The sequence below is a fragment of the Mycteria americana genome, chromosome 7 (genome assembly GCF_035582795.1).
Source record: "Mycteria americana isolate JAX WOST 10 ecotype Jacksonville Zoo and Gardens chromosome 7, USCA_MyAme_1.0, whole genome shotgun sequence".
NCBI lineage: Eukaryota > Metazoa > Chordata > Aves > Ciconiiformes > Ciconiidae > Mycteria > Mycteria americana.
In genome coordinates this window covers 94,313-110,005 of record NC_134371.1, presented here as the reverse complement: position 1 = coordinate 110,005, position 15,693 = coordinate 94,313, and the positions used below count along the sequence as shown (strand labels likewise).

The window sequence follows — 15,693 nt, the reverse complement described above, 5'->3', positions numbered from 1 at the left end:
GCCAGTCACGTGCAGCACCCATACACACTCAGCACCCCTCTGGGATAGAACTCCCACTCTGATGTGCAACCTGATCGGCTGTTAGGACAGGTGCCTGTGGTGGGGCAGCCTGGAGCTGCCATCATCGTCTGTACTCTGTGTCGGTGCAGTCTGCCCTTACAGCATTGTTTCCAGTGCCCAGGCAGGGTTGCTTCCCAGTGTGGCTTGAATCATGCTTGTGACACAGGCATCAAGCCCTGTTTCCTGATGGATCTGTCTTTATGCAAACCAGTGTCTTCCTTGCATCAGCCTCTTTCTGCTCCTCTTCTGCCTGTGTGCAGCAGAAACCTGGACCTGACTCTGCTTTCTGGCACTCTGTTCTGTCACTAGGACTTTTTAGCAAGGTCTGTTTGACTTGGGCCACTTGTGTTGTCTCTTAAGCAGTGTGAGTGAAGCAAAACCCTGCTTCTGTCACTTTCTTGGTTAGAGTCTGTTTCCTGCTAGCTGAGTCTCTCCAGTGTTTAGAGTTTTTGAAGGCCATGGGTTTTTTTCCCTGTCTTTGCTGGATGCTGCTTTCTGAGCAGTCTGAAGATGGCCTAAAACTTTGGGTGCTATCGGTGTTGTGTGCCTGTGTTTTCTGTGGGAGAAGGGCTAGGGCTGTGCTAAGTAAAGAAGCATAGCTTGCGCGTGGAAGACGGAGGCCTGGAGAGGTGGCATGGGACTGGCTGGCTTCCTTGCTCTCGGGGTGGGTGAGAGGAGTGTTTCTGGTGACAGCTCACTGAATGTGTAGTGCTGTCGGGCACAGTGGTGGGTGGTCACTTTGGAGGCTGAAATCTTTGCTTTCCTTCTTCTGCCTGTGGTGAATGAGAGGGTGGCTAGGTCAGCAGGGACTGCTTATTTCTCCTTTCTGTTTGACCTGTGTACATTTTTATGCCAAGTAAGACAGAGACTTCCAACATTGCAGTGCCTGTGCTGCAGTTGCTCTGAGAAGTACCATCTCCCATAGGCTGGAGTTAACTGGGTGCCTGAGCAAGCCTGACCATCTGCGAGGACTGCTGTGGCATCTTGGTGATGAAGCAGAGCCAGAGAACATGGCTGAAGAAACACAGAGGGTCAGTTATAATTGTGGGAGCAATTACGGGCCTTGGATTTGGGATAGTTCTGGAAGGGCTGTGCAGTTGCTTGGCCTCTCAGTAATGACTGTTCTGGCCTTTTGCAGGTGCTGAAGCATAGTCTGGCAGGTGAAGGAGCATCACAGATCGGAGCTCTGTGGGATCTGCAGCTAGACACAAAGGACAAGCTCTGACTCGCAGCGTGGGCACAGCTAAATCCTGGGGCTGCATTGTAGACGAGGGAGGCAGGGTGGGTGGAAGGTGGTTGTGCCCTAGTTGGGGATGAGACAGACTGTGTGGCAGTCTCGGTACTGCTGGGTGGAAGGAGCTGGAAGCTGTGTCTGGGAGGCTGAAGTTTGGGCATTTGGTGAGTGATGTGCAGGCCCAGCAATGGGAATTTGCTTGATGTGCCAAGGGTTAGGTACCTTGGACTACAAATGTTCATCATGTGAGTAATAGGCTAAAAAAAACCAGTCTGTTTTACATAACAAAAAGTATTTTCCCAGCTGCACTGTTTTACCCTTGTTCTGGCAACTCTGTGAGGCATTTTCTGGTCAGTCTTTAGAGTGGGTTTTGCTGGGCAGAGGAAAAGGCTTTTGAGGTGGTGTTAGTGACTGCAGGAATGGTGTTACCAGTTGTCACAAACACTTCTCTCTCAGCAGGTACCGTTTCCCTTAAGGAGAGGCTGGTTGGTGGTTACAGGTCTCACTGGCTCTGGATATTTGCCCGCAGAGCTGAGAGGACCACAAATACTAAGTTAATTGTCCGTAAGGGAGATTTAGTGCTTGCTGTGTTGCAGGTAGGTTCAGTGGAAGTGCAGCTTAGTACAGTGAATCAATCTATGGATTGATTCTTACATGTGGTCACTTATGAATGGTGGCTGAAACCAAGCCTATAAACAGCAACTGCAAAGTGTTTCTGGAGTGTGTGTATTCCCATTCTTCTGCCCTTCCAAATGAAGGGGAAACTTGTAAAGCTACAGGGAAAAATTCTCATCTTCTTTTTACTTTTCTCTTTACTGTTTTCCTGCTCACATATTCTTTGGCATTTCTTGCTTAAAACTGAGTGCTCAGAGTTTTTCACTTATGGTTTATTGTTTAGAGTTTGTGGTTTTCAGTGGTTTCTAACTCAGGGGTTATGGTTTATTACTTTATCAGGGTTTACTGTTTTTATCAGGGTTTACTGTTTACTCATTTATTGATCAGGGTGCCGGATGTAAAAATCTAGTCTCATCCATAAGCTCTAAATCCCCAGTGGCTGCTTGGGTTCTGAGATTTGTAGGTTATCACTTTAGGGCTTCCTGTGTTAAATGGACAAGTCTAAGTCCCTAGATAATAAACTGTAAGCCCTGAACCCTAACCAGGAGGCTGTGAACCCTTCTCTGGGGTTTGTAACCATCATGTACCAGGGCTAATGTTCATTGTGATTCCACTAAGAAGGGCACTCAGACTTTGTAAATTATTGATCAAAATTCAATTTATTGAAGCTAACACTAGCAGGAAAAAGAGCATAGTATAATCTTACATTCCTTCAGATGCTGGGAACATCACATTGTGCAGAATTGAAAAGACCTCCAATCGAGGCACGGCCCACAGTGCAGCTCCTGCCTGTGGGGAGGTTCTGTTGACATCTTGGTCTTTAGAGCTCTTACAGAATTTTCCTGTAAGAAATAATTCTCTTCATCCTTTTACTGTCACACAGGAGAGCGTTCACTTTAGAACGCTGCTGCTTCCGTGTAAGGTGAAGACAAATATGCGTAATCACCAGTGCCAAGTAGGAACTGCCTACAGGCTCCTTTGTCACAGTTAGTCAGCTAAGTTTATCCTGTGACCAAGGTGTGTGTGCAGCACAACGCATACCTGAAGGCCAAGCTATATGTGCAGCATAGCACAGCGGGGGTGTGTGCCTTCTCAGGTTAACTGTTATGTTGATCACTAAGTCCTCAACTGTACATTACTCTTCTGGTTAGGATCACTACAGTAACCTTCCCTTGTGCCACCCAGTGTTCCCCTCTGTGCTCTCAGATCTGAGGTCTCAGTTTGATACTGTGCAGGCATGACACGCTGCCACTGCTGAGACGGTGGACAAGTTGAGAGCGGTCAAAGTTTATTGCGGGCTCTAATCTAGGTGTAGGGTAGAAGCACAGACAGGTGAGATCAGGGTTTTTCCTCGAGTAACGGAACTGAGTCCTATCCTTGAAGGAAAAAGCAGGCTGACAGTTACACCTCTCGTTGAACTTCATGAGGTTCATGTCAGCCCATTTCTCTAGCCTGTCGAGGTCCCTCTGGATGGCAAGCATGATACTCTGGCTTATCAGCCACTCCTCCCAGTTTTGTGTCATCTGCAAACTTGCCGAGGGTACTCTGCCTCATCGTCACTGCTTTTTGGCGTGCTTCAGGGTCATACGTTTTTCTTTCCATGCGCACCAGGGCTCTCCCTTTGCCTTGTGCTCCCACAGCCTGTTTGCCCTTGTCATCTCCTGATTTTTTCCGTTTGCTCTTGTCACCCAGGGCAGCGGGGGCGGGGGCGCGGGGGGGGCCGCGCCGTGTCAGCGCCGGCGGGGGCTGCCCGGAGCCGCGCTGGGGAGCGCTCGCTGCTGCCGCTCGGCGACCAAAAGGTGGTGCTGCAGGTGGGACACCGCTCCCCCCGCCCCCCCCCTTGCTGCGTCTGGCGAACGGAACGCGGTACTGCAGGTGGGCGCTGCGCAGCCGCTGCCGTGCTCCACGTTGCCTTCTGCCGGTAACAGCAATGCGATGCTGCGGTGCCTGCGAGGTGGTGCCGCCGCGCTCGTTGCTGCCTCCGCGGTGCTGCAGCGCCAGCACCGCCCAGGTGCGCAGCGGCGCCGCCACCCTCGCTGCTGCCGCAGCACGGCCGCAGCGCGGTACTGCCGCCCGGCCCTGGCCCGTCCGGCACGCCGTTCGCGGCCGGTGAACGCGCGGTGCCCGGGAGTTGTATGGCGGCGTGCTGGGCGCGGGTCCCGGCAGCGGGCGTGGGGCACCTGGGGGTGTCCTGGGGCACTAGTAAGGCGAGTGAGCCCCTTTGGCGGGCGTGGGAGTGTCTTCTGCCCGCTGGCCGCCCAAGGGTGGCGGGACGGGAAGCCTCCCACTGCCCGCTGTGGCAGGCTGCCGGTGTGCTGGAAGCGAGCTGGGTCAGGGCAGCCCCAGGGAGTTGCCCGAGAGCTGAGAGAAGGGAAGAGGGGAAGGAGGCGGACACCCCCCAGGCGCAGACGCCGGGCGCCTCCCCACTTCCAGAGCTCCCCCTGAGCCTCCCCCAGCCCCGCTTGCCCCCCCACCCCGCGCAGCTGCCCCCAGCTCCAGCCCCTCCCCTGAAGCCTGTCCCGTAGCCCCCGGTCGCCCCCAAGCCCTGTCGTGCCAGTGGCAAGCTGGCCTTCCGCGTGTCTCCAGGAGCCCCTGCGGAAGGGGAGGCTTCAGCCGGGGGCGATCTGCGGTAATAACGGTGGCGGCTTCTTCTTTCCCTCTCCCAGAGGCTGCGCTGAGGCCGCGGTTCTCCCTTCCTCCCCTGGGGCTGCCGGTGACGGCACCCGCCTCAGGCTTGCGTGGGTTGTCTGTGCCTGGCCTCGCTCTCCTGGCGGCGTGGGGGCGAACATGGACGGGCGGAGCGCTTGGTGGCTGTGGACAGGAGCTGCCGCGGCTGAAGCTGGAGAGGCCAGAGAAGGGTAGAGAAGAAGAAATCGAAGGCCGGCCGGCCGGCAGCTGCCTTCCGCTGCAGGCAAGAGAGAGCCTGCCTCTCCGGGCGAGGAAGGATCCCTCCTCGTAGTCCGCAGCAGGCCAGGCCGCCAGCATGCACCGCAGGGTCTGTATGCGTAAGCCGGAGCGTGGTCTTGCTCCCTGTCCCTGTATGACAATCTGTGTCCTGCTCCTTGTCCTTCTTTTTCCCCTCTCTCTATCGTCCCCCATCCTTCCTGTGTGTCTTTTTTCTCTTTCTGTCCTTCTGCCCCAACGCTTCTTTCTCCACCTCTGTCCTGCTCCCTGTCCCTTGTTTCCTCTCGCTGTCCCTCTCTCCTGCTTCCTGTCCCCGTTTTTTCTGTCTTTATTTCTCTGTCCCGCTGCCTGTCCGCTCGTTTCTTGCTCTACCTCCCCGTCCAGCTGGCTCTCCGTTTTTTCCTTTCTCTCCTTCTCTGTCCTGCTCCCTGGCCCTTTTTTCTCTTCCTCTGCCTCTGTCCTCTAGCCCATGGCCGTTTTTTTAATTTTTCCTTCTTGGTCTCTTTGTACAAATCTGACCCTTTCTTTATTTCTCAATCCCTTTGTCCTGTTCCCTGTCCTTTTTCTCTCTCTGTCTGTATGTCCTGTGCCCTGTCACCGTCATGTCCCTCTGTTCTTCTTCCTCTCCTTTCCCCCCCATCTCTCTATCCCTCTGTCCTGCTCACTGCCCCTGCATGTTCTTGCTCCATCTCTCTGCAGGGCTCCTCGTCCCTCTTGTTTTTGATTTCTCTGCCTCTCTGACCTTTTCTTTCGGCCTTTCATTCTCTGGCGGCACCTCAGTCTTCTCCCTTGTCTTGCTTTTCTCTTTCCAGTCCTCTGTCCTGCTCCCCATCCCGGTATTAAATAGGGGTGGGTGCAGGCCCTGTTCTCTTGGGACTGGCGGGGGAAAAAGCAGCCCCGGGCCGAGCGCTGTCCTGGGGTTTGTCGGGGGGTTTTGGGGCCGAGCCTGTGTGCGAGCGGGGGGAGTAGGGGCAGCCCCACGCGGCTCTCGGGTGCTGCTTGTTGGGGCTGGGCAGCCTCTGCCGTTCCCGGCACAGGTCGGGCAGTGGCGGCCCGGGGGGCTCCTGCGGCGCCAGGCGGGTGCCGGTGGCCAGAGTGGCGGAGAAGGGCCGCGGCTGCGGCCGGCGGGGGTTCCTGGAGGCGGCTGGGCCCGGCTCCCCGCGGGGGTGCTTGGGGCTGGGGGGGTTTGGGGTGCGGGCCCGGCACCCCAAACCGGTGCTGGAGAAAGCAAGCCGGAAGCAGCCGCACTAAAGCGATGCCCTGCCTCTGCTGGTGCGGCCCTGCAGAGGTGTGGGGCCGGGCCCTCCGCAGTGCCCAAGCGCTCCCCAAAACTGCGTGTGTGGCCCTGGGGGTGCAGGGCTGTGGGGTGGCTCTGCTCCCCCCACCCCGCAGCATCACGCATGGGGACCGCAAAGGGGTCGGAAAGCAGAGAGGGTGAGCTGGTTTGGGGCCTGAAAACGGAGAGCCGGTCTTGTGTTCCGGGGGCTTGAAAAGAGGCTCACGTGGCTGATTTTGGGGCTCAGAAACAGCTGGAGTCGTGCGTTTTCAGGACCTGCCAGAGGGGACCAAGTGGTGTTTTTGGGCTGAGGAGCAGAGGTGAAGTGCTGCATTTTTGGGCCTCGAGAACAGGCTGAGCAGGTGGGTTTGTGGGCTCAGGAATGGGAGCTGGTTTGGGGGCCCAAAGCAGAAGCCGGTTTGGCTGTTTGGGCAGGGGGGTGGGAGGGCGTTGGGGGCTGCGGGGGAAAGCGGAGGGTGGGCAGGGTGCACGGACCCTCCCTGGAGGTGGGGGTCTGGTTGCGTCGGACCCCAAAGTTTGGGAGGCCGGCGTGCCCCGGGCCAGACTCGAGGTCTGAGGTGGTCTCTGGGGGGGAAGGGTGCATTTCAGACCCCGCACGCCCTCTTGGAGCCCAGCTCTTCTTTGTATGCTGCTGAGAATAGTTCTGAAGTACTTAATCGTACAAACTAATTAATCGGTATTTCCACAGGGTACAGCTGTGATGTTTAATAGTAATATTCAAGTTCTGACAGCGACTGTTTTCCGACCTTGTCCAAAGCCCAGACTGTTGCAAATAGCTGGAGCTGGTAAGGAGAAGGAGCTGAAATCAAGCGGAGCTTCGGTGCAGAGCTGGAGCTTCAGCTAGCCAGAACTGTGGCAAGGAGGAGCTGGAAGGAGATGGGGTGTCCGCTGCCTGGAGCGTGCGTTAGCCAGGGGCGAGGTTACCTGTGGCTGTAATGAGCGGGAGCGGCCGTGAGCTGGAGCGCCTGTTCGCCGGAGCATCCGTCGGCCGGGCTGCGCCGCCAGCAGGGCTGCAGAGCGGCCGGGCGCAGGCAGGGCTGTCCCCAGCAAGCGGCTCTGAGCAGCAGGGAGGCGAGCGGTCCTTCTGGCAGCGGGGAGCCTGGCCTCTTCCCTCGGGGATTAAATCCACACCCTGCGCCTCTCCCTGCACGGAGGGTGTCTCCCGGTCCCGTTCCTGGGGGTGGAAGCGAGGTGGGGGTGGCCCGGCTCTCCTGGGGCAGCCCCGCTGCGAGGGGGCGCGGGCGCGGCGTCCGCACGAGGCGGCGGTGTCTCCCTGGTGCCTGGCAAAGGGGAGAGGGGCTGGTCGGCTGGAGCTCCCGGGGTGCACGGCCTGGCCCCGCAGGGCCCCTCTGGCAGAACCCTCCCCTGTGCTTTCCCCGTTGGCTGGGTGTGACAAACAGGATCATTTTTTGCCTCCTCTTTTCCCAGTGTCACCTTCTGCGTCACGTGAAGAAAAGCCTGTGTGGTGGATCCCGCTTGCTGCTCGGGTAATGGCGCATATGGGGCCGGGGGAGCGGGGAGAAACCTTTGCGAGTTCAGGGAGGCTACAGATGCTCCACATGAAACCCAGAGAAAAGGCAAATCTGCTGCCAGTGCCGAAAAGCTGATGAAAACTTGCCGTTAACGGAGCGTGCCTCGTTCTGGAATTGGTCCCTTGGCAGTTACAAATGTTTTCCTTTCGGGTAAAAGAATGAACTTTCATCTAGGAGAAATGAAGAGCTGCCTGTTACCTTCTTCAGGGTCGAGTGTTTCTCTTCTGTTTGTTCAGACTACTTTTATGGGCAAGTTGGGAAGAGCCTTTTATTTTTATATGCACAACTACCTTTTTAGTCATCTATGGTGTCAGTAGAGTTAATTTTTGAGCACCTAGATGCTAGTAGAAATATAACGAGTGAAATGCGATGGAAACTGACATTTCAATTTGATTTGTATTCAATTTTTTTTTCATATGAGTGTTGATGGCACGCTGTGCTGTGCGTCAGTCCACATTCTGTTCGGTGGAGTCTTCGGTCTAGGAGTTTTACGTACAAAATAAAGTTTGTCCTTCCAAAAAAGGACTAGTCATTCCTAGGCTCGAGGTGTAGACTGGGAGAGTCTCTGGAGCCCATGATCAGAATGACAGTGCTGCTGCTCTTTGTCTTCACTTGCGTTAATTTCCCCACTGCTCCGTGGTGGTTGGGAGCCCTGAGTCGTCATTTTTTTTTTCCTGTCTCTAACACATTTTTTTCCCCCAAGGAGAGGCTACATTTAAAAGTGAATTAGTGTCCTGGTTTCGTCTGGGATAGAGTTAATTTTCTTCCTAGTAGCTGGTATAGTGCTGTGTTTTGGATTTGAGGATGAGAATAATGTTGATAACACGCTGATGTTCTAGTTCTTGCTAAGAAATGCTTACACTGGTCAAGGACTTTTGAGCTTCCCCTGCTCTGCCGGGCGCACGAGAAACTGGGAGGGGACACAGCCAAAAGCGTTGATGGAAACTGGCCCAAGGGCTATTCCATCCCATCTGGCGTCATGCTCAGCATAGAAACTGGGGGGAGTTGGCCGGGGGATAGGGATCGCTGCTGGGGGAGTGGCTGGGCATCAGTCAGCGGGTGGTGAGGGGTTGTATCGCTTGTTTTTTCCTGGGTTTTGTTCCTCTCTTGCTCTCTTGTTGTTTTCCTTCTCATGAGAATTCATTCTTCTTCTTTTGTTCCGATGCTTAAACTCTTCTTATCTCAGGCCACGAGTTTTCTGACTTTTGCTCCTTGGATTCTTTCCCCCATCCCACCGGGGGGGGGAGGGTGAGCGAGCTGCTGGGTGGTACTTAATTGCCGACCGGGGCTAAACCACAACAATTAGTTTCCTCCGAAACGTGTCAGTCGCTAAACTTGAGTGATGTTTATTAAAACCACAAAAATGGCACCTGTCTTACAGATCTGGAGTCCTTCTGAACGTGTATTCATCACACGCAAATGTCATTGGGCTACAGATCGTCTGCACTTTGCGCTTTGACGAGACAGCGTGCTGAGACAGGGATGAGCTCTGAAAGAAAAAAGGTACAAGGTCATGGGGTTTTTGGTCTGTTTTTTTGTGGGGGGCGTGTGTGTGTGTTTTAAAAAGAAGAGTGCGATGCTGAGTGGTGGCAGCCTGCAGAGCTCTCTTGCTGCCTGAGCTCTCCTTTTCTTCTCTTTCACTCCTCTTTCATGGCTGTAATTGTAATTTGGACAATTGTAGAAGAGCAGTTAAGTTACTTGCCTGTGTCGATGTGCTGGTAGTCCCAGGAAGGTAAGTGCTTGAAGCAGTAGTGAATAACTTGGCCGCAAGTGGAATTTCCGAAGGAAGAACAACAACAGGAAGCAAATAGCAAGTTACCAAACAATTTGCGTGGGTCAACCACATTGCAGTTTTATTGCCAAATGTTGTTGGGCAGTATGTTCCAAGTGGCTATTTTTGGTCAACGTGAATTTTCAGGAAGTTCAGGGTTGTGCGTGGCAAAACGTGTCCCTCTGTTTATGCATGCTGCTGTGTAAATGTCCAGCGTCAGGGCTGTTGTTCTCTGCTCTCCATGCTGCCACAGTAGCGCTGCGGTATTTAGACCCAACAGAGGGCTTTAGGAAGGGAAGGGGAATGCCTGTTTTCCGTGAGGGCTATGAATGCTGACCCTTTTCTCCGCCGCTTTCCCGTGCACGCGATGAAGCGGTTTTATTTTTCTCCCTTGTTCTTGGTCTAAATAGTTGTGAAGCTGTCGCTGCTGTGGGATTGCAAGTGGTGTTTCTAGGTTTTTGTGGGGTTCTAGTTACGGATCCCTTCTGCTGTGGCGAAGTGTCAAGATAAGGTTTTCAGTGTAAAGCTTCAGAAGCTACATCCACTGAAATCAGGGTAGGTGGAACTGATGTTGCGCGTACAGCTGTGCTCGCGGGGATGCTTGGTGGCTCCTCGTCAAAACAGCAAGGGGCGTGTGGCCGTCCGGAGGGCTGTGCTCTGGGTCTGAGGGTGTGCTGTCTTTTTGCTGTTGGAAGACGGACTAGAGCGCGTGGCTGTGAAATGTCAGGACAGTCAAAAGCTGGGAGGGACCCTAGGCAGGTTTGGTGGCACAACTGCAGTGTGAGAAGGACTTGACCGTTTGGAGAAACGGCCTGCAAAAAATCATTCCTGTTTTGCAAGGAGGCAGTTCACAGGGACAGATGGGTTGCTGTGCTCTTTAACAGAAATGCTCACCTTGGGACGTATGGGGAGAGGAAGTCTTGACTGTACGTAGGCTTCGGAAACTGTATGTGGGTATGTGTGTGCGTCACCTGCGTGTATCTATGAAAGGGGTTCTAGTGAAACCAAAGGCGCCCGTGAGTCAAAAAAAGGCGCGGTTGTCTAAAAACTGCAAAAGCTCTAGCGGCCTGTGTCATCAACTGTAGCAAAGATGAAGCAAAACCCTTTATCCTCCACTCAGTTGTAGTCTTCACCAAGCTTCACAAAAAAAGGAAGCTTTAGATTCCTACCCGGCATTATGCTAAAGGTTTTTTTTCCTCTCTCAGCAGAACGTCAGCTGCCACCATTTCGCTGTGGTTGCCCTTTCTTCTGCCACGAAAGGACAAGACGGATGGAAAGGCTGCGTAGTGGTCTGCAAGTACACGGTACGCCTACGATGTGTGCCTGCGTTTTTCCTAAGGTACTCGTAGCGTGGACTTTAAAGGTAACATGAAGAATGTGCCAACTCTCCTTCTATAATTTTTCTATGAAGTATTTCAACACAAATACTAAAAGTAGAATAAGGCGTGTTCTGGAGCATGCCTATGCAAAGCCGACTTCCGTCCGTTTCTTTTCTCTGCCTGAAAGCGTAATCTTCTGTTTCTGTGCGCTTACTATTAAATGATACTGTGAAAATAATTTTGTACTAAAAGAGGAAAGAAACTGTTGGGAAGAGTTCAGCTGTTTAGAAGGAAGAGCCTTTGTTTTCATGGTAAAAGCTTTCTGCTTTTTCAGTCAGTAAGTTTTTAAAATATTTTCTAGCAGTACTTGAAAAACCTTGCTGCGATCCTAGCATCCGTACTAAAAGCCGTCAAGGTCAAAGAAGAGACGTGGACGAAACGGGAGAAATGGGCGTCGCTTCCGCGTGTTTTCCAGGCTTTCCCGAGAAGCATTAGCAGCCTTGTAAGTACCGCCAGTGGGTCCTGATGTGGTTTTGGTGAGTTACTGCTTCAACAGGGTCCTTTTTCCTGAAGCTACAGTGTGTAATTTTTGGCTTCAGTTGGAAAGAGATTTTCCCGACTGGAAATCCTTCTCATTCAGAGAAGTTGCATTTGATGAACTTCCCATCGGAGCGGCTGTACGTGCCAGCAGAAGTCATCAGCAACAAGACTTTTCACTCTCTTTAAAAACAAAAAAATGTCAATTTCCTTCCAGGGGCCCAAGCCCAGCACGTCTTCCAAAAGTTGATGGCATCGCTGGTCTTTGGTTCTCAGTTGTAACAGCCGAGGTATGTTAAAAAGCCGTTCCTCCGCGTGCTTCAGTACAGCCAAAAGCATTAGCAAATCTGCCAGTCCCTTTTGGTAGCCTGATGCGTTGCAGCGCTGGGGATTTGATTTCTGTGTGGTTGCCCCCCCCCGCGCCCCCCCAGTGAAACCGTCTGGGGGATCTCTTATCTCACTGACTTTGCTATCATAACTGAAACTTTAAACAGAAGCTAAAATTGTGTCATTTACAAAGTGATTGGCACTGTTTAAACTGTAACTGCCCAATAGCTGTGGCATACAACTTACGAGGTGTATTTCAGCAGTTGGGTATTTGTTCTCCATGTTTCAAGAGAGAGGCAACTGAATGTTATGGGTTTTTCCCCAATATTTTGACGGAGTGCTCTGCAGTGCTTTATTTCTGCCTCTCGTTCCATGGCGCGTTTCCCCGGCGCTTCAGCGGCGTCTCTCTTGGGCAGCGCGGCTGGGCAGATGTCCCTCCTAGTTACATAGCACACGACCCACCCCCCAGTCCCATTATAACCGTGCATTTTGGAGAGAGATGATGTAATGGTATCCCAGCTGTGCAAGTTAAATGAATGCAAAAGGAAACTCAAATGCTTTTATCGTGTACGTGGTGTTGTTGGATGTATATAAACATACGCCCACCTTTTTAGTGTAGAGTGAATTACTGAGATTTGTCCTTTATTTTCCATGTTACTCTCTAAAGTTTTACACTTCCCTTTTAGCTTTCTTGACCGAGCAAGCGAGACGTGCAGCAGTAGCGCGAGGGCGGCAGCCGTTGTGGTGGATCCGTAAGCGTAGGTTCTGATGAGGGTCCGACCTTGTCCTGCAGCCTCACAGGGTTGTCTCCCTGAAGCAGTGCTGGAAGGAAGGGATGAGACATTTTCCAAGAGCAGCAAGAGCGTTCACTTTTAGGTGAAGAAGGTGTTGAAAATCCTATCCCTTGGTCTTAATAGTGATTTGAAGCATTGCAGTCCCTGTAGCTGTTAAAGCATGCCCTGTATCTCGAGCGGAGCTGTTTCCCTAGAATCCTCCTTTAGCTCAACTCCTCTCCTATCCCTTATTCTGACTGAATGCCTGTACTTTCTGCTGTGCTGTTTTTTTCATGTGCTGAAATGGAATTTGGGGTTTGTGAGAGACTGAAAGAGTTAATGTCTCAAACATTGTGGCGATTTGAGGCGCTATTTGCATGGCGAGGGCAGGTCGGGGAGCACGGGGTGGGGGAGAGCAAGAGCGGGACGTGGAGAGCACGTCGGAGGATGCGCGGTTCCAGGTTCTGCCAAACCTGACCACGTACGGCCAGAGGTCGCACGGAGTTTATCTGAGGAAGGGGCTTGCAACTGCCCCAGAGACCCCTCACGACCACCCCCCTCCCCCAGCGCCTGCGCAGAAGATAGAGAACTTTCTAGAACAATAACCATGTCAGTCCTGAAGGGGCGTACCTGGAGGCGGGGATTAGCCAATAAAAGGCTTGGCCCCCCCCAGGGAAGCGCGCGCACGCCCACCACTGGAGGATTGCCACATCTGTCATCGTCATCGTGGGATCCAAGGGTGGTGATACTTTCTCTTTCTCTTTCCTCCTCTCTTCTTCTTTCCTTTTCTTGCTTCTCTTCTCCTCTGCTTTTCCAATATATATATGCAAGTTTGGGATCGGGTTGCCCGGAAAATAGCTCCATTGCCAAATCGCCTTTGTTCGTTCATTAGACTCGTCGGGTTGTTAAGTTTGTCCGTTTGTGGAATTTGCCAGTAAATAAAGTTGCTGGCCAGCCTGTTCCTCTGGGTCATTGTCGTGACTCTGCCGACCACGCGGCTCTGCCGAGCAGAGATCGGCTTTTGTCGGTACTCAAACAGTCGGGGAATGGAAAAGATTCACCCCTCTCGCAACCCACCGAGTGGGACGAGACATTAATTTGGTGTCAGAAGTGGGATTCCCTGACTTGATCAGTGAGAGGAAGAGGGAGGGGATATCGATTGAGTCGAGAAGGGAGGACGTGAATCGGCTGAGTCCGAGTCCTCCGGCAGATGATGATCATGGCTTCCTGGGTTCAGCCTGATCTGGACTGCTCCCCTTTGTTGTTAGAGTTGTTAAAAGCTGTTGTTTTGGGTGTTTTGGTAGCTGCGCTGACGGCAGCGCAGAAATATAAGTGCACGGTAAAATGGGCTGAGTGAGACACGAACGAATTGTCACAAGATTTGGGTAAAAGCTTGCAAGCGCAGCTGGAAGCTGAGCAGAAAAAACGGGTGCGATTGGAAATAGCAGTGACTAGGTTGCAGAATCAGTTGCGCGACGCTTTTGTTAGGGAGCGCGAGTTGTGGTCGGCGCTAGCGGAGGCGTGGAGGGAGGATCTGGAGAGCGAGTGTGGGCACTGTGGTCTGTCTAAGGAACGCGAGCTGGCTGACGGGGGAGTAGCTGGCCGCTACCCCTGGGAGGAAATGGAACGGGCAAAGTGCCAACATGATGAGAGAACTGCTCCCCAACTTCGCCCACTTATTAAAACGGAATTTCAATATGAAGGGGGTGCCAATACCGCACCGGAAATCATAACAAAAGAAATACCCTATAGTGCAACTGAATTGGCGAAATTACAAGATCGATATAGTAGGCTCCCTAGAGAAACGGAGACAGAATATGTGTGGAGGGTCTCCCTCACGGGGGAGGACAGAATTCAACTTTCTGAGGAGGAGGCGCACGGATACTGGGGTCCAGGCGTGTTTCTAACCGTCCCCGACACTTGAGCCCCCTGGTCCCTCACTCAAAGGGCTGGAGGGCTAGACCCCTTGGAACGGGGAGATCCGGTGACCATCCCCACTCCGGGACTGGATCAGAGTACCGAGAGCGTGCAGAAAGCCGCCTGCCTCCAGCTCGTGCATGACTGGCACTTAACACCCCATCAGCCCTCCCTGATGTTGCTAAAAGCCGACCCCAGTTGAATGAAACCCCTGATAAAGGGCCTCCCTGACCCCCTAAAGCTACATGCCATACAAATCCAGGACCGCCTAAGGGCAGCGCTCCCAATTCAGGAGCGTTTAACAGAAATGCTAACACCCCGGAGAAGCCAAAGGCAGTCCACTCCGGCGGAATTCCCCCTCACCTGGGGAGGGGTTGTGCAGGAGCTGATCAGTTATAGCTGCAACGTGGGAATCTCCGGAGGGGAACAAAAAAGCTGCGGTTAGGAGAACGGGATTAGACAATCAGCTTTTAAAAGGCCTACCTGTCGGAAGACCTCCTGATAATCCCTTGCTTTTAAAACCAGTCCGAAAGGGGACCGAGTTTTCCTTTTCTTTTGCAGGGGGAGAACCAGACCGTCGCCTGCTAAAACATAGCGATCTCGTCGGAGGAGCATCGGACCTCGATGAATACTGCCAATGTTGTATTAATAGTCCTTATATGTATTTACGATTTTTCATGTGGACGGTGGTCCTCCTCTCCCCCGGGAAAGGAGGACACGGGGGAAGTGGAAACCATACTCCTTTGAACCTTGTGTGGGAACTATGATTTCTCACATGGACGGTGGTCCTCCTCTCCTCCGGGAAAGGAGGACATAGGGAACCATATTCCTTAGAAGCTTGTGTGGTAACCAATTCATGTGTTTACTAGAATCTGGAATAGAACCGACCAAGGGATATGTGTTGCCCTTCCCCGGTCAACTGAACAAGGATTGAGATTTGGTGGTGGTGGTGTTTTTTTGTTGCATTACCCCATATTATGTATAACTTGGAAAAGTTCTTAACTATAACACTGGTCCTGGGGACCCCCCCCCCAAAAAAACCCCCAAAAACCTGGCTCTTTGGGAGAGTAAGGGTTCTGATAAGGGACATGTGTATTTGTTGGGGTTAGAGTCAAGTATTGTGGCATACCCTGTACACACTACCCTTTGCAGAGCCTGCCGCTCACTGCTAAACCTGACATACCTGTAAAATTAGCATATCCCCATACCCCTTGGGACTAGTTTGGGGATGTTCTAACTGGAAATTTTATTCCTGATTAGCATTGAAATATCATGCTGGTCTGAAATGTGGATTAGTCATCCTTATGTCCATCTCACAACTCCAGTACTACTGCACTCTGCTACTGCGCTCTACTACTGCTACACTCACAACGTCAGTACTACTAGAGAGGCAGCACGGACCAAAAT

The 15,693-nt window shown here is 52.7% G+C and overlaps 2 long non-coding RNA genes across 2 annotated transcripts; both read left to right on the top strand.

Annotated features, from left to right (window-relative positions):
* Positions 1–319: 319 nt before the first annotated feature.
* On the top strand, positions 320–1,335 carry LOC142412646 (uncharacterized). The gene is made up of 3 exons (XR_012776554.1): positions 320–424; positions 944–1,091; positions 1,199–1,335. It is a non-coding gene; the product is annotated as an uncharacterized LOC142412646 (long non-coding RNA).
* Positions 1,336–10,617: 9,282 nt separating this feature from the next.
* Positions 10,618–12,513, top strand: LOC142412056 (uncharacterized). Its single transcript, XR_012776355.1, has 3 exons — positions 10,618–10,717; positions 11,094–11,234; positions 12,283–12,513. It is a non-coding gene; the product is annotated as an uncharacterized LOC142412056 (long non-coding RNA).
* Positions 12,514–15,693: the final 3,180 nt, after the last annotated feature.